Raw genomic sequence first — 19,376 nt, 5'->3', positions numbered from 1 at the left:
TTCTCTTGACTACATTCCCAATTTTACACCTAACTTACCCAGGTCGAAAGGGTAATAAAGCAAATTACCCTAATTGTGCTACTCATATGAATAATCGTTATAGCTCTAAAAGCCAATGAAACGCACTAAGGAAAGTGTGTCAACTGTAATCAATTAATATTCATTAGAGATGCACAGAAAAGACTTGAATCACTCTTATTTACACTTGACCTGTCTGATTACTAATGATAATTAGGCTAATTGCAAAAAAAAACAACAGAAAAATACATGCTTAAATGTAAACAAACGTTGCAAAAGATAGCCCAGCACATTAAATCTATTTTGTTTTTGAATATTTATTCAATTATGTTTAATTGCTCAGCCGTGTTTCACTGATTGTTCTCTCTCCCACACAAAGTGTGATAGTATTGGTAGTATTTAACTGTTATTCATGATTGAGTGGCTGCTGAAATCTCATTTACAGTTACAATGACTGAACCAATGTTTTAACAGTGTTACCACAACAGTAAATTACAATGTTTTTTTCCCCTAAAAAATCAAAGTAGACACCGCTGATATTTATTTTGAATAGATCTTGTATAATATCTCTATCTTGTGACATGGTAGACAAGAGAGGTTAGAATTGAGTTACTATCAGTCCTTTAAGTAGGTCATTGAACTGTGAATGTTCTTTTTTTAGATACGTTTCTTCCATTATCATTTTCCCATATATGTAGATTTTTTGTGTTTCAGAGAGAATCACATCTTCATGCTGTTTTTGAAGCATAGCTGCTTTATTTCACATCCTATTGTTTGCACAATTGATTTTAAATTTATTGAGAAAGTATAAAAAAATTAGTATTTACATTTCCTAAAGATAAATCAGCAGATTTTTTTGCTGTATTAATGGTTGTTTCATAACTATGAAACTTAAAAAGCTATAAGCGAGAAAGCCTCAAGAATAATAGGAAATATTTTTGTCAAATATTTTAAGCACAAGGCCTTGGAATACACAATATTTACTGCTTATGGTGATTCTGGTCAAAATGAAACAGTAGGTTTCGCAGTACATACTATTAAAGACCTCATTATTTAAAGTAAGCAGCATTCCTGTTTGTTATCTCCATAAGAAAAGGCTTCATTGATTTCCTTTTGTGGCATCCATTAGGTGATGATGGTGGGGCAGGCGGTATGTTTTCTTCAAGATAGCCACAAATTTAATCCCACATAAATCACAAGATATCATTGTCTTGTGTCAGTACAATATAATTATATGAGGGATAATCCCAGATCATCCCCTTGGCAATTAAAATACAGAGAGGTTCTTGGGTGCGTGCCATTACAAGCATCACAGTGTTCATTGTGCTTTTATTTTCAGTACTATTATAGAATAATTCAACATGTTTCTCTGTTTCTAGTATGTTTTCTTTTTATCACAGTTAAAAATAACCTGCTCTATCTTTTCCATTCAACTTAATTTGACGACGGCTAATTCATTCATAAAGATCTACCTCATTGTCTTGTTAATCTGTTGGCAGTGATAGCTGGGTTTGCGCTGTTGCCAAAACACCACTCGGTGAACCTAGTGCTCTAAACCCAAGCCCAGGTAAAAGCTGCACGGCATTTAGATACTTTAGATTGCTGTGTGAGGATAAGCCCTCACACAGCAAGCTGTGAGCATCTTTAATTACAGAAGTGAGAGGATTAGAAAGAGAGGGATTTGTCTGATGCTCTCTCCCATTTTTTCTCTGTTTGTTCGTGTGTGTGTGTGTGTGTGTGTGTGTGTGTGTGTGGTGTGTGTGTGTGTGTGTGTGTGTGTGTGTGTGTGTGTGTGTGCGTGTGCGTGCGCATGTGTGCGTGTGTGTGTGTGCGTGTGTGTGTGTGTGTGTGTGTGGTTTTAATGAATGACCATGTGAACATGAGAGGGTTCAGAGAGCACAGACATCTCTGTAATATTTGTGTGTGTGTGTGCTTTATTTGGCACAGTTTGTGTCAAGCTGGCACTGAGGAATGTTTTGAAGGATTTGATCAGATCATGCGGTCCTGATACTGAAATAAATCATTGTTTTCAGTCCGATACATCACACTTATCACTTCCCTGCTGCTGATCCAATTACATGCTGATTGAAAAGACAACATGGCAGAGTGAAACCCTTGTGGCCAGAGAGGGTAGGTAGAGATACGCTGTCAGAGGCATAAATGAGTGACTTGTTCGGGGGGATGTGGGGATTTCTACGGGGATAGATTATGACTCAACCAGACAGTATTAGCTCACCACAAACAGAAGAAGTATGTGTTGTTAGTGATATTTGTAAACAGCCTTTAAGAGCCATGGCAGGAAACCAGACACCGGAACAGACATGTCTGTGGGACATACCTGGTCAATTGTGCAATTGTTTACAACCATTTTTAGCAATATTTCCAGAAACTGGTTCAGTACTGATATGAGTAGAGACATTACTTTAACTGAAAAACATAATTGAAAGTGTAAGATGTGAGATCAATTGTAGTTGCTTTAAAAAGTATGTGTGTCCCACAGAACCATTTCAGATTCGGTTTGTGTTTGTATTCAGTCCCCTATATTCTGATATGCCAAAATAAATTCCGGTGCATCCATCTCCAAACAGACATCCCCTTATTGCACACATAGTCTAATTTAGTCTTGACAAATATATACAGCCTTAGAATTTAGACAACGTCAGTACATCAGCTTGAGAAGGATAATGCTTTGAGTAAATAACACTTTTTATATTTTTGTTATATTTTGTTATAATTTAGCTTCCAGATTTAACCAGGAGAACATTTTTTTTTATTTATTTTCTTCGTTTCTGGACCCACAGGTGCTGTGGAGCGACTGGACCTTCTCATAACAATCATTTACCTAGCTCTATAGTTATCAGATAAACTACTGCTGTTAACAATAAGGGCCATGAAGTCAATTTCTAAGGTACAATCTATAGACAATCCACATTGAGAAATGACAAAACTGACATTCGCTAAACCAAAAACATTCTGATTGTACATGGTGGGGGGCTTTCTGTTCTAATTTTTGTATTTAGTACCTGTGTTCCTAAATGTGATGTTCTGACATTTGTCATTATACTTTGACACTTTCGTTGACAACTTGAAAAGAATAATAAGCAAAACCGAGGTCAGTGGCGTAGCGAGGACCTGCACCACTCTAGGCCTTACATGATGAAGCACATAGGATCCTTTGTGTCGATCACACATTTTTAATTGAAATATGAATCAACCTTTTTCCCTTGCACAGTGTGTTCCAAACAGCCTTCACCTTAGGAAATCCTCTGCACTAAACCAAAAGAATAATATACAGTCAAGTCACCGTCATGTACGAATGCTTCATCTAATGCATGAATCTCCTTTTTTTGTATGGAAACCCCCTCGCTGGAGAACAATGTGTAACACATAAATTTCTGACAAAAGTATAAAGAATCCATTGAAGAGCAAATACTTGAGGTCCAGGCAGATTATAAGAGAAGAAGACATGTTGTTGATTTAACACATCTAGTGGCTTCTAGAAGTATTCACACCCCTTGAACTTGTTCATATTTTGTCATGATACATCTACAAACGTTGATGTATCATCCTAGCACATGGAAGTTACTGAACTTCCATGTGCTAGGATGGAAACTCTGAAAACATTAGTTTTCAGAGGTTTCACAAATCAAATCTTAAAAGTGTGGCATGTTTTCTAGTGAGCCAGTAGCACATAAATATTTTTGCGTGTGCTACTGGCTGTCATTGTCGAGAAGTGCCACAGAGCTGAGTGGCCATAAAAAAAAATTAAGTGCAAAGTCAGTATGCTGGAGGTGTAATAACAATAATAATATTAACAATAATATACTTTGTTTATTTAAGTATGTGAAAGTGGTACAACACAACAGTAAAGAGTTTTAAATACAATTAATCAAATGAAAGTTCCACATTTTTTCTATTAATTTAATTTAATTTTATATTCTTTAAATTTCCCAAATATTTGACGAGCAATATCTCCTGTCAATGTATCTGTGCCTCATTCTTGTTTAATAAGCCGCATAATGGATGGTAACTCAAGACATTTGCATATCCTCTTCCCAGTGTTTTTTTGCTCTCTGATGATCGGCATTTGTTTAGCATATTCATGAAGGCAGATATCCTAAATGGACTGCGCCTGCCGTCATCCTCATTTTGCTGACACAATCCTGTTTGCATGTTGTTTCCACATGCAAAGCTGACATACTATCAACTTTGCACCTGCTATCAAGTTTGAACCTGCTTTTGTACGCTCAAACCTTTCAAAGATCAGGTCCTAAGACCACTCAACGTTTCAAATGTATTGTGTAGTATTGTAGATTCTGGTGAAAAACAGCTCGTTGCCCTCAGCAGTGCCCTGCACAAGCCCATTTCTTTGTATGCCACTGTATGTGCTTTGTAAATGTGTTCATGTTGAGTTCGATGTGGAGAGTGAAGACCCCTCTTGTCATCACATACATTCCCTGAGTCAGTGGCCAGACAAAGCCCTGAGATGACACTGCAGATCCAACCATTAGCCTTTCACCTGCTGTTAACAGTTGCTTGGCCAGACATAGAGCCTGCATTCCTCTACCACGACCTAAATGTAGTCTTAATACTTAGTAACATGCAGTCAGAAAGACGATCTTCAGAAATATTGCTTGAAAGCAGGAAACACTTTGGCGTATCGGCTCACTTCTAATTCAGCCACTGAGCAAACTTGCCTTTTTAATTTAGGAACCAATAAAATCTTCATCAATCCACATGTGTTTGACAGCAGAAGCACGACTGCTGGACTACGGCGAGCACGTGCGCACATGGTGCATGAAAGAGATTGTGGCCAAACGGGACACATTTCTTATAGGTTTGTCCCAAAATGGAAACCCACCAAGGTCAAAGATGGGCAACAAGAAAGCCAGAGTCAATATTTATGGATACCGAACATGTGGCACACTTCTCTACCCACTAATTTGAGCAACAAGTCCACCTCCAGATTATATGGGCCCTCAGAGATCACAAGCGAGGGTCTAAACCTTGCTCGCATGGCTGAGAGCTGCACTGAGGTTGGTCGCTGACGAGAAGCTGTGAATAATTTAGCAAATTGGCTCAGTGTTTATTTGTTTGTCTTCCAATTTTCGGTGTAAATAAGGGACAATATAGCTTTGATCAGACAGCCCATGTACCTCCTTTATCCAGAACTTACATTTGTAATTATCAGTGTAACTAGTATAATGGTAATCATCATTATTGTGTGATGTTTTTTTTTCCCTTTCATGTTGCATTTCATAAAATCAGATGCTACTATGGTGTCCTTTGCCCATATAAATGCCTTCTTCTCTGACTGTAAAATGTAGGCAATACAGTTTATCTGAATCATTTATATGTTTCCAGTTAGCAGGTTAATTTGGATGAGAAGCAGTCACATACATTTTAAAGAAGAAACAAAACAAACTGTTAAATAAAGGGACATGTTCGTTTGAATGCAGCTCGACTCATAAAGACACCACGTGTCACTCAATTATACCTCTGCATGATTAGAAGCTTGTACTATGTAAACAACCAACGTCAAGATTTACATTTTACCACTTAAGCACAAGCAGCTGTTTACAGGCTAAGGAAGGAGGGAAAGCACTGCGGAAGTATCCATACATGAGACAGGACCAAGGCCTGACAGGACCAAGGCCTAACATGGCCAACGAAGATGTTTTCAGTTAATAGTTGTTTATGCCGCTCTAATGCAACACTTGGTTGGAGACATAGATTGCTTTTTAAACTCCCAGCGCTGGTGCTTGTTGGTTTTAAACATGTTCATATGGGATTGGATTTTTGTTAAACTGTGGCTTAAAATAAAAGTGACTCATTTGCAATTTGATGCCCTATAAATGTTTAGGAAGCCAAAATGACGCATAGAAACTTTATGATTGAAGCCTCGTGTCCTTCCCCATTTTTAATCACATATCTTCCAAGATGAAAGAGCAGTAGTCTTCACATACTTCATCTGGGGTAAGTAATACCACGCAGTGTAGCTCCATCTGTTCTTCAATTTCACAAAAAAAAAAAACATTTTAGCTACATCATAGGAGATAAGGGATGACGTTGGATATTGCTTCTGTGTGAGATATGGTGAAGGTTAGATAAGTAAAACATCTCGTATCATAAAAAGCAAGGTCGGTCAATGACCAGCTAAATATTATAAGGTTCATCATCACTAATGTGTGTAGCATGTAAAATATATCAATATTTGTCAGGATAAAAAGGTATGTACAATAACATTTTTCGACTTTTCTTTAACAAACAATATTGTTGCTCACATGGATCTCACACATCAGAGCAAATTCCTTTCTCATCTTATCAAATGCAAGCAGATATTTTGAACAGGGCTTGTATTGGCACTTTTGCCAGTTTGTTCCATAAAAGTTTGCTTATGTGCAAAATCTGCTTCCTGTCAATTATTGATGCAGCTGAAATGTATAATAAGCAAGCATCATTAATTCAGTAGTTTCTAAATTGCAGAAAATACTGGTTCATGTGATTTCTGTTATTTCAGTACTTTAGTTGAAAAACTGTAACCCACATTAATTCCTTGCAGAGTTTTAAATTTTTTTCTTTGATTATGGTTACTGCCAGTGAAGCTAAGCTTCTCAGAAAATGATTTTTAATACAAAAATATTGTACACTGCTTAGTTAACAATTTTCCAGCAGACACTCATTGGTACCCTCTAGACGGAAGGTAATCTATGAAAAGTAAATGCTAAATAAGCAGACAGAAAATATGCAATAGGGATGTGGATAAACACTGCCCTGAGAGCATTGTGCAGCAAAGCTCATTCAAGAGTTTGGACTAGATGCACAAGACATTGACAACCACTGGAGTTGGTGCTTGAAGAGGCTCCTTACTTAACGCACATCGACTCTGGATCTGGGCTCAGATCCAGAGTCCTTTCTTCAGGTCATCATAGATTTTACCTTTCATTTGGGAATCAAGGCTCCAGAGTGCATATAAAAAGTGGAGAAGGACATAACCTCTTTTGTATGAAGGTCCAGTTTTATGTTTCCACAGTCATTGATGGTTTGGGGAGTAATCTAGCTGATCGTGGTCCACTGTGTTTTATAAAGTCCAAAATCTGTGCAGTTCTACTATTATTTTCCAACAGGATCTGGCACATGCCCACACTACCACTACCTGCTTAAATGACCATGATACACTGTGTTTGATTTGGCAAGCGGAGGGTTCATGGTGGCACATTTTATTACTGAAAAAGACTCTCACCTGGGCTCCATAAAAATCTGCTCAGTTCTCAAAGCAGTTCTAGTGATATATGGTTCCTCCAGTGAGCTTTGAGTCTGCCAGCACAATTCATGGTGGGACCAGTAGGACTCATCACAAAGCCGACTTACTTTGTTCATGCCCAGGACCTCTGGGAAGAGTTGTGGACAGAGAAGCGACTAGTTTGGAAACCTTAGTCTTTTATCAGATTTTTACATCCGTACATGCATCTATACTGAACCATGTGAGTATGTCACAGTCCAGCTCCTGCAGTGAAATAAAGATATGGTAGTTGTAATCAACACCAAACATTCATAACTGGAATAACTTAAGCACAGAGTTAGAAAAATGACAAACAATAAGCATAATAAAGATAAAATATTTGTTTTCTTCTTATAAAAGGATTCTCTTCTCAGCTGGGATGATCATCATGCTGATTAATTTTTAAAGAACATTTTCCAAGAGGAAGATGACAGATTTTCTGAGGCTGTCAAAAATAAATTGATGGGCTCAGAGAGACCAAACAGAGTTTGATGCATGTACTATTAACTCACTTTTAAGTAAATAGCAGCACTGTGGTAAGCTACTTAACTGTTCTTCTTTTCTATTTTGTGTTGGCTCTTGAAAAGCCACATCTGATGAAACATTTTGAGATGGTAATAGTTTTGATGTCAACTTACTAGTAGCATCAATTGTAGTTAAACAGATGCCAGGCCTTACTAGCGTGGCACAATGCCCTTAAATACCAAAATAATCTAACATTTGGATTTTTTTTTGTTATACAGAGCACACAGCAAACATGGACTACAGTATGGAGCTTACTGGGATTTAATCATCCAGGGATTTATCTGTTCAGTTGGCATATTTAAGCTATTGAACTTGGTGCACAGTTGAGCAATCATAAGCAAATGTGAAGGATTTTGTAGTCCATCCATGTTCCAATACTCTCCTCTGATTATGAACTATGAATCATGTCTGAGGGAACATGATCTCTCAGACATAAGAGAACTTTGCTCCTATGTTGATTGTCTAGCCTCTGCTTCTAAGTAAGGTGAGTAATGAGTAGAGTTGCTGCTCCTCCACATAAAACAGAATCAGGTGACTGAAGCATCTGAATCCTTATCTTCTTGTGTATACATGGTTTAAATCACTTGTCTAGTCCCTAAAGGCTATAGATATGCTCCAACTCCAGAACACCTGCATGAAATGAATGGGTCATTGCCGAGCCTCTGCAGAAGCTATGATGCTGAATAGAGACAATATCAGATATCTAACAGCCGTAAGGACTAGTTTAGGTTACCACCACAAAAGTCACAGTTTATAAGTTGTTCTTTGTCATTGCTCCATGTTTATTCCTTATGTTTACACGATTTCTAATAAAGCCTAGCATTCGTCAACACATCATCTTACGCAATATTTCCCCACTTAATTTTACTGTCTGCCTTTGCAGCCTTGTCTATGCTTGAATAATTACCATCATCACCATATGCAACTAGGGATATTCAACCTTTTCTCCTGCTATTGTCAAAGAGTATCTTTAAAGATTTAGTCATGTTTTTATTGCTGTTGTGTAATGAAAGAGTCTGGATCCGACTAAGCCAAGACATATGACCAAGATAATATAGACAGACGTGATGTGCTCCAGCTGGCTGCAAGTTATTTGAGCCGAACTGATTCTTTGAGATCAACCATCTCACACTGGTTCAGTGAGCAGAAGGCATCATTTTCTCTCATGGTACTAATCACTAACAGACCGTAATCCTTCTGAGAGTCTGTCGAAATCTTAAGACACTGTATCAAAACATTCAAAGTTAAAGAAGGTATAGCAAAATGTCAAAGTGTAACATATGACTTGTCTCTTACTCTTTTAGGGAAAAAGAAATACTGTATACAGTTATAGAAACAATTCAAACGCTAGTTGAATTTATTCTAGTGCATATCCATTTCACTGTCTCGTTTGATTATCCTGGTGTTGTGCTGCGTCTGATCCCAGTCATTGAGTTTTGAGGAAACAGAGAGGGCCAGCATGTCCAACAGAGGCAGAGAGAAGCCTGGTAGGCTATAGGGAGGACCTGATTGTGCTCTGGCATCCACAGAATGACATTATAGCTGTGTGGTTTCATGATAATAATAATCTTCCCAGCAGCTGTATAAACATTTAACTGACATCCACTCCCTGGGCATGCAGTATATATCTTTAACTTTTCTTCAAGAGCCAGTCTGATGCAACTATTCATATCTCCGCCCATCTCTGTCTCGCATTTTCTCTCTCTCTCTCTCTCTCTCTCTCTCTCTTTCTCTCTCTCTCTCTCTCTCTCTCTCTCCTTGTGATACGTTCTGCATGTTAGAAGCTGCTGTAAATATTGAAGAAAAATAATGTTAAAATTGCATTAAGCTTCAGCCATTTGAAAAAGAAAAGCACAACAGAGTTGGTTGAACTGGTAGAAGAGGAATAATTTACAGTAGTTGTCTTGTTTCATCCAGTCATGCATGGGGGGGGGGAGGGAGTTTTACAAAATGTAGGATTCAACACACACCAATAAATTTAGACAAACCCTTGCTCTGGCCTCTCTCAATGTAGACTATTTCCTGGTAACATTTGTCTTAATTCGTGGCAGTTTGTGTAAATATTTATGCCTCTAAACTAACTCTTCTGTATACAGTAAGCCCCCCAATCTTCCCTGGAATGTGATTTAATTGGCGGTTTCCTCTGTTTATCCTGTTTCATACGGTTATAGGCAAGCTTACTGTAATGAATAATCAGGTAGACAAAATCTAGCCTTAAATTAAATGCTCTCCTTAAAGAAAATCAAATGAAGGTTAATACCTGTTTCATGCTGCCTGTCTGTAATTCAGATTCTCTCATCACATGCCAGATTACCATTATGTGTCATTTGTAATATGATAAACAGACTCCAGATGGCTTGGTTTCTCTCAAATACACACAGAGCAACAGAAGCTACGAGTAGAGCTGCTTTATTTTTCAGTAAAGTCACCTACCTCAGACGTTCTGGCCAGCTCCCTTTCAGCTGCCATGTATGTTTTCTGACAAATCGGTAACACAAACTCATAAAGTCAGACGTGGAAACGGGCACGAGAATTTTAATAAGGTTTGGAAATTGGAGAGATTAGTGTGTGTTTTGTCAGTTGCAATAACTCTACTTGTCTCATTGTAACTTTTTCCACAAGTTGTGATACATTGAAGTTTAAATGTAATTTAATTGGGATTTTATGCTAGGCTAATGCAAAATAGCACTGTGAATTCAGAGGAAAAAGAGCACTATTTAAAAGTGTTTTCACTAACGGAAATTTTAAAGGCGTGCAGATTTTACGTTCATCCCCTTCACTCCGGTGCTCTTAAATAAAACCTAGTACAACCAGTTGCCTTCAGATGTGACCGGATTTCTACATTTAAAACCAAACTCTAGAGAAGTTTTTACAAATGGCGGGTCAGATTCTAGTAACCTCCTAGCCAATCAGTGGCTGGCAGTCTTTAGCATTTTCAGCCTGACTTTACCTGCTGGGAATCCCTACAAAATATGCTCTAAAAAGGGAGCATGTAAAACCATAGTGGAAAATCCTTAGAATCGAGCTCAGGAGAGACGAGCAAAGTCAAAGCTAATTGAGCCAAGTCGAATAAGATGAAAACGAACCAAAGGATGCACCTAAAGGAAGGGTAATCCTGAAAGAAAGCCATTAGAAGATTTAAACAACTTGAGACTTTGTGCTTCACCAAGATGTTAACGCTAATTATACAGGCAGGGTTACACTGATCTAGTTGAGATGAAATTTTAAGAATGGTCAATTGGTTTTTCAAAGATATTCTTAATCAAGTCCTGCTGACCTTGTGCTACTTTGAAAATAATTTGACTTCAGTATCATGCACTCCTTTGTCTTGTTATGTTACAAAAAATGGCAAAAAATACACTGATATTTCTGGTTCTGACATTGCAAAATTAAATTCTTTTGCAAGGCTCTGACGGTAACTTGTTTACCCATTTTGACATTGTGCAGCAATGGTGACAATACAAGCAGCGTGTAAGACATTTGTGCTTCTGATCTCCCAATTAATTTTCTCTAGTCAGTGTGGCCTGTATATTTTACCTCAACATCCACAGAAGTGTGTGAAGTCTGGTTCTTTTCCAAATGCACGCTATAGAACATATGCATGACATACGAGATGTTAGCTGCAGAATTGCATAAACACCTCCGTCATGATGGCTATCTCACATCCGACAATGATTTATCTGTGATTATTTGGCCTCTTTATGTTTGGGGTGAGGGAAAAGGAAAGGGCCACTCGTTGGTTTATGCATGGATCACCGAAGAACACTGGGCCTCTTGTCAGGATGTCAGATTTTGCCCCAGAATGAAACATTGTGTTTTTCTAACCTGGTTAAATAATCACATTACCTAAGACTCTATAAAGTGGAACAAACAGTAGCATACAACTCTAACTTCTTTTTATGTGCATTGAGTGACAGATTGGCTTTCATCAAAGAGGCGAGCACAGAAGTTATATAGTCATTTTGCTATGCTAAGAACACTAAATTGATCCTCATATGCAGCACATCTGGTGAAAAGCAATTTCCACCCAAGTGTTTTAGTATTTCCTCCTAATTAATTTCACATGTACATGACAAGACTGAACAGTCTCCCAGAACCAAGGCACAAAAGCCAGCTTTGTTTCCCCATTAGAAAAGTCATCTGTGGGTTCTGGTTGAAAACTGGCTAGGTCTTTGACACTTGAAATCGACGCTGAAAGCAGCACTTTGGGGGGAAAAAGTCACATCTTGCTCCCTATCGACACAGTGGGCTCAGCGTTTACATTTCCGTTCAATGAGGTGATGACTCTTGGAGCGAGCAGGACATGTTTGATAGAGTGGCACAAAACATGAATGAAAGCGGGGCCAGAGCCTACAGAGGGCCGAGTGAAAATGTGAATGATAAGTTGACAATCCTTCATATGATGCAAAATGTGTTAAAAAATTTAGATTTTTAGAGGTAGAGCTTATAAATTATCTAACTATCCTCAAAGCAACATGTAATGCCTTACAAATCTTTATTGTTTCCATTTAACTTTTCCATGTTGATGCATTTCAACCACACACTTCATGTTTCACGTTTCATAGGGATTTTACATGATAGACCAAATAAAAGTTGCTTCTTTTGGTGCAGTGAAAGGAATTAGCGCATGGTATTAGATTAGTTTTTTGCAGATGTAAAGACTGAAAGTGTTCATTCTTTTTGCAAAGCAGCTCCAACTCAGATCGGATGTAGAGCAACATAATCGTCAACTTTCAATTCGTGACGCCGTTTCAGAGGGATTTAGTGCTGTACTTTGACTGGGCCAACTAGGCTATGCATATCCTTTGATCGGAACCATTGCTTTGTAACTAGCTGTAGGTTGGGGTTGTTATGCAGATGGAAGCTGAACCTTCATCCCAGTGTTTTACAGGGTTTGTTCTTCCAGAATTGTTCAATATGTTGCAATTTTCACAACCTTATCAAACCCTTCCACCTTTAATTCCTGCTGAAGAAAATTATGTTGCTGCCAACATCATGTTTTACTGTGATGAGGTGCTTCCATGGTGACATGCAGTGTTTAAATAAAAATTAAAGGATTTAAACAAGAAAAATATATGATTAAAAAAATAAACTTTGCTCTTATCCGACAAGCACATCTCGTTCAGCTTTCTGATATATGGCTCATGGAAAATAGCAAATGGCACTTTTTATGACTTTCCTTCATTTTTGGCTTTCTTTTTGGCACTAATCTAAAAAGACCTGATTTTTTTTTTTTGCTCAGTGCAAAAGCTAATTGTTTTCTTGTCAACAGGCTCTCCTGAGCTGTGAATCTTTGGAGCTCCTCCAGAGTCACTGTTGACCTCCTGGCTCCTTTTGGCCTTTGAATGGATAGTCATACTTTCTCAGGTCTTGTGTCAAACAGTTTCCATTTTCCGATGACGAATTAACCAGAGACTTGTGAGATGTCCAAAAAAGTGGGATATATTTTATAATCTAACTCTGCTTTAAACCTTTCCAGAACTGTATTTATATGCCGTTTTCTGGTTTGATGCTCTTTGTTCACTAATTTTTAACAAATCTCTGAGGCGTCCACAGAACAACTTGATCTCAATATGAACTGAGATTAGATTGCACACAGAATCTTTGTGCTTAAAAGATAACCTCTGAATGGAACTTTATTAATAGATATTAAAGTAAATGAGACAAAATAAAAACACACTTTTCACATTTTTCTCTGAATAAAAAGAAAAGAAAAGTGGAAATCCTTGTTGCTTTTTCCTTCTGCTTCACAATTGTGCACTTTATACTGATCTATCACATAAAATCCAACCAAGTGATGTCGCAAAATGTGAAAGATTGCAACATGTATAAATATGCTTACAAGGTATTGCAACATATTAATTGAACGCATGATTTCCCGTCCAGAACGAACATTCAGCCTTTCAGTCGCCCTTCCTGTAACTTTTGAAGCCATATTTCCAAACATGAGACGTTTTTATGTTGATGATCTTGCAGAAGATTATATGCTCCAGTCATGTATCTGGCCTAACGTATATTACAACAAGCCTTAGAGACCAGACCGCTCAGCCTTCGGAGGGGTTCGTGAGACTGCAGCGAGACATAACACTTCTTGTTATTACTTGTCCGTGTGACAGGCAAAAAAATCTCAGAGAACATTGATGTCAACACATGAAAAGTCGGTTTGATCAGATTAATCATTAAAGCTCGAGAGATAGGAGCATACTGCCGCATTGTTTTTAACGCAGTCTCGATGGCGCTCAATCTGAGAGCTCTGTTGTGACAGGGTGTCTGGGACCACCTGGAAGAATGCAACTTTTGTTTTCTTCCAAACCGCACATTTCTCACCTGAAGGCCTCTACTTTGCAACGGGTTTCCCCCTCCCCGAGAGTCAGACAGTCTGCTTTTCATCTTGTCAAGCTCTTCATCTTGAGAGGAGATGTGATGCACAGCTGTAGAAGAGATGACTGTCCAGAGGTGGCTGTCGGAGCGCAGGCGAACAAAAATGGGTGGTCTTTATCCACACAGATGCAAAGGTGAGATACAAGCAGGTGTTTGCAGGAGCGTTTGAAGAGGAGTGGAGATGGTGTGCTCTGATTAGAGTCTTGAGGAAGGGGCAACACTCTTTGTGTTTCTGCTGACACAGATAGATAAGTTCTCATCCCTCCTTAGTTTTTCCTGCCTTCCTCCCATCCTGATGTGTGTTTTTTATCACCAAGCTGGACTTTCTAGTCACTTTGCATTAGCCAAGCATTATACGTTGCTGTTCATCAAATCATTACTGCGTTGTTTTTGATTAAGCCGTCCGTCACGCCATATTCCATATCAGAGGCTGCTTCTTTTACTTTGATAAATAAGTCAATGATTTTTATTACACCTAAATCTGCTCCTACCTCTGTTTTTGGCACAGCACTGTTTGCAGTGAAGAAGTCCTCCTTTCTGTTTGAGCTTCAAAGCATTTTTTTTCCTGCCGGCAGAGTTACAGGCTCTTTGTGGCATGAGTTATTTGTCAGAGGGTTTTGTAGAGTGACTTGTTTCACTCTGCTCCCTAAAAAAAGGCCCATGCATGAGTTCTTTAGCAGTCTTAAGTTACAGCCGTGAGCCCCAGTATTACAACCTGATGACTGACAGGAAAAACGGGGTGAGCTCTTTTGCTAGGCTCTAACAAAAACACCAATAAGATGGAGAGGGAAACAACAGATTAGACTGCTGATCTCAATCTGCTCCCCTTTGGTTATTGAGAAATAATAGCTCTGAAAAGGAAGTCATTTAAAATGGCCTTTAATCAATTCCTTTTTAGTGCGCAAGTGGTGTAAAAGGCTATAGTAAGACGGAGAGCGTTCTCCTGGAGCTCTGAACTTTTTGGCGAGGGGGAAAGCACGGCAGAGATGAGCTCTAATTTGTGTCCTCATGGTGTCCAGGCATCTCCAAAAGCACTTGATCACCACCACAGTAGGCCTTGATGCCATGTGTGAGTGTAAATGCTTCCAAGGCTCCTTGGTGGTAAAATCTCATTACCAAAATGACCACCAACTCTAAATGAAACACTACGTTCTTCTTAAAAGGCCCCATTCAAAACTCTGTGGGTTTTTTTTTTTTTAAGGCACATGAGGTAGCAATTTTCTTCAAATATGGTGTTGCCCAATAGCTGTTGGAGTAACTGACACCATGTCAGAGTGAATGAAAGAAATGTGGTACTATCTCTGTGGAGCTTAGCTACGGCACCATGTTAGAGCACTGGATACCTCTTTTCCACATTTTATTATATCACAACCACATTATATGAACACCAAATTTTATTGTACTTTACTGAAAATTTTAGGTAATAAGTCAGAACACTGTAGGGCCTAGTTGTGAGGTGGAAGAAAAAGAATACATTGTTTTCATATTTTGCTTCCAAATAAAAACTGAAACATTTCACTCTCAGCCTGCTGCAGCTACTTTCTAGCTTAATTTGTACAGAGAGTTTTTCTTTTTTGCATTTTCTTATTTTTGACATTTCTTTTTTTCATTAGACAATTCTAACAAATGTACACACTTTGATCTCATCATATTTTTGGATCAAGTTTTCCTCCTGGATTGTTTTGTATTTAGCTTGACTAGCTTCCCTCTCCACTTATGTAATGCAGCGCCACAAAGTGAGGCCTAGATAATCATGAGTTGGAAGAAAATCAAATATGGTTTTCAATTTTATTAAATTTAAATCTGAAATGTGTGGTGTGCATATGTATTTAGCCTCATTTAGTCGAAAAGCCTAAAATAAAATCCTGTCCATGTAATCTATTCTCAGTATAAATACAGTGGTTAGTGATGGACCTCAAAGGTTTGTCAGAAAACATTAGTGGTGGTGGCAGCATTATGATGAAGGAATGCTTTTATTTAGCATGAATTTACAATAGAACCTGTTTGAGGCTGCAAAAAACATGAGATTAGAATACAGATTATCCTTCTGGCAAGACAACGACAATAACAAAGTTACAATACAACCAAAGTCCAGATACCTATTTGAGGAAAATAGTTATGACGTTAGAATTATTCCCCTAACCACTTGCTGATAAAATTGCAAGAGTTGGTTCTAGAAAGCACAACAGAGTTCATAACATAATATAATACATCAGATTTTGTTTGTAAAGATTATTAAAAGCCAGGTTTATTTTTCTTTTCCTGTCAAATTCTGCACTGTTTCACATAAAACCCATTGAAAATACCATGTAAATTTATGTGTATAAAATATGTAGGCATTCCTTTAATGTAAATATTTTTGGAAGGCACTGTATATTTAAAAAAAATTTTTTTTTAAATATGCGATTGCAATTCTACACTGAGGTAAGGAGCCTAAACAGATGCGGTATATGACCCTGTTGCCACCAGTGGAATCATTTGCCACTTTTTGTTTTATAGTTGGAACCACAGAAAGAAAGCCATGTGTACAGAGTGAGTACTTTGCTTCATTCCAAAGTATGCACAAATCTGTTTTAAGTTCAAGAGAGGAGGAACCCTTTAATTTAAACCCTGAAATGAAGTCATTCATTCCCTCCTAAACTGCACCGTGACCCATAAGGTTAGGTAAACAAGTGTCCCTTACATTACTGTCAAAAAGACCCAGCCTCTTGCTCAGCCGTGATGTAAACTCCCACAATCCCGGTACAGTTGCAGGAGAGGAAGCTGGGGAGAAGGAAGGGTTGAAATGTGTTCATGGGTGCTTTTTTTTTTTTTTTTTTGATGACACAGGGAAGAAAGTTTTTCACAGAAACGTGTGTTTCGATGAGAGAAGCCGTCTTGTTCCAAAGTTTTAAAACTGCGGAGAAGAGGACAGGCCACAGTGCGCTGAGCCCAACAGGCCTGCTCAGATCTATTACCAGCTCCAGCTCCAGCACAGCCTGGAATGTGAAGAATCCCACTGGGCTGGGGTTCTAGTGCAGGGGTCCAAACCTCACATTGCTGCTTTTACTCATTTTCCTTCTCTCTTATGGTATTGTATTTGGATAGGTGATTGTAATGTACCAGGAATTTGGAGTAACACTTTGAATAGCTGTGGACAAGGTTGAGACTTTGCTCATAAATTTCACAGGGGCGCTGCAGCCTGATCTTCATGCAAGCTTTAGAATTTAAATAAAATCAGAACAGCTGATAAAATTAGCTTACCTATGAAGAAAAAGAAATCAATTAGGATTTGCAACTTTGACAGGAGTAACAAATTGTACACTGGAAATTGCTAATGTGACACTAATTGCTTCTTAGTCTATCAGAGGACATGAGAGAGAACAGACAGAGACAGAGGATGAGAAATAAGGGGGTAGACAGAGTACCAGGTGCTGATGGAGAGCAGTAATGACTGCAAATGGAATGCCTTCACCCATAATCCTTTCTGTCACTGCTGACAGATCCTCTTGACCTCTGAACTTCTGATGTAGGAAAAGAAAAGGGAGGAAGTCACAACTTAATAAAATTACTTTTACTGGTTATCACTTGGATAGCGTTTGACTGCCTGCTGTTTCGGATGTGTCCTTGGATTCTTGCTCCATTGCATCTGTTTTACTCCAAAATGTAAGATTAAAAGCAAGGATTTCATAACAAAAGCGAGAGTGAAAATGAGATACGCAGAGTCAATTTGTCACGTTTTATCTATGTGCGTCTTAAGCAAAAAAAAAACACCAGATATTTCAGATGATCGTCTCTGGCTTGCTTTTTCCCATCGGACGCCCAGGCTAATCACTTACACATTACCCAGGTATCTGCAGAGCTGTGCTGCGATCTATATGTCAGCAGGAGGGCTTGGCCTGGAGACATGGGCCAAAACTGTCAAAAGTTTGTCATCGATTCCCTCTGCCTTGTCATCTGTCTTATCTGATCCCACTGTGTCACTCGCTCTAGACTCCCTGCACTCATTTCAGATAGAAACACAGACTGACTGTGCTCAAGATTTCCTATTGTTGCCCTCCAGAAGAGTTTGAACATGGCTTATTTCTTAGCATATTTTTATCAGTGCTTTACAGAAAAAGCTTGACGTGCGTTAGAATGCTAAAATATTAATCAATTATCTCTTTGCTTCCTTTTTTTGAATCCTAATAATTTTTTTAATGTGCTTTGAACAGAGAAGACTTGGTCTGTCAATGAAGCTTCAGATAAACCAAGATTGGTGCACACATAAACAAACTTCCCATGCTGACTGATGAAATTCATCAGTATGCATTGAAACACGTGGTCGGCCATTTTTAGCTTTTTAAAAACAATATGCTAAGTTAAGTATTTTTATGCAAAAGAAAAGGGAAGAAAGTACACAGTGCCTCGCTGAAGTATTTATAACTTTATCACATTTTATCACTTTTCCCTGAAGAAATCTTCTCCACAACCACATTTTACTAAAGGTGCATTCAGGTAGTTTTCTACCACACATAACACTTTGAATTTAGGCTAAAAATATATATATATATTGGTTATATCTGACCAGAGCACCTTCTCTCACATGGTTACTGTGTCCCTGTTAGCTTGTTGCCAGCTGAAAACAGGCTTTCTTTCAACAATACCTTTCCTCTTGTCACTCTTGTCTCAGCAATTTTTTCTTGAGCTGAGTCTTTGCTGCTCCTCCAGCGTTATCGTGGTTCTCCAGGCTCCTTATCTGATTGATGCTTTTCATGTCCAACTTCTCAGTTTGTATTCATGGGCATTTTTTTGATAGGTTTGCAGTTGCGTAACACAAAGTAGCCTTATGTATGCTGAGACCAAGTTACATAAAGGTAGACTCCGATTGGATACCGGATTTTATCTAGAAGTATCTCAATACCTAGAAGATGGAATACAGAAATATTTCACAGATGTCAGGTTAGAAAAGCAGGTTGCATATTTTGCCATAAAAATGCATTAAAGTTTGAGTTTGTAATGTGACAAAATGTGATGGAAGATTTCTTAATACATTTGCAGGGAACTGAATTTGATCTTCCGTCACATTCTCTAAACTGCAACTCATGAGCTCCACCCTTTGAGTCGAAAATTATCTTTTAGTAATTTATTTAACAATTGTATCTATTTTGGTGCACATCTCCTATTCTTCGGATTGGCTATATGTAGAGAG

The sequence above is a fragment of the Poecilia reticulata genome, linkage group LG21 (assembly GCF_000633615.1).
Source record: "Poecilia reticulata strain Guanapo linkage group LG21, Guppy_female_1.0+MT, whole genome shotgun sequence".
NCBI classification, from domain to species: Eukaryota; Metazoa; Chordata; class Actinopteri; order Cyprinodontiformes; family Poeciliidae; genus Poecilia; species Poecilia reticulata.
This window is presented reverse-complemented; position numbering follows the sequence as displayed.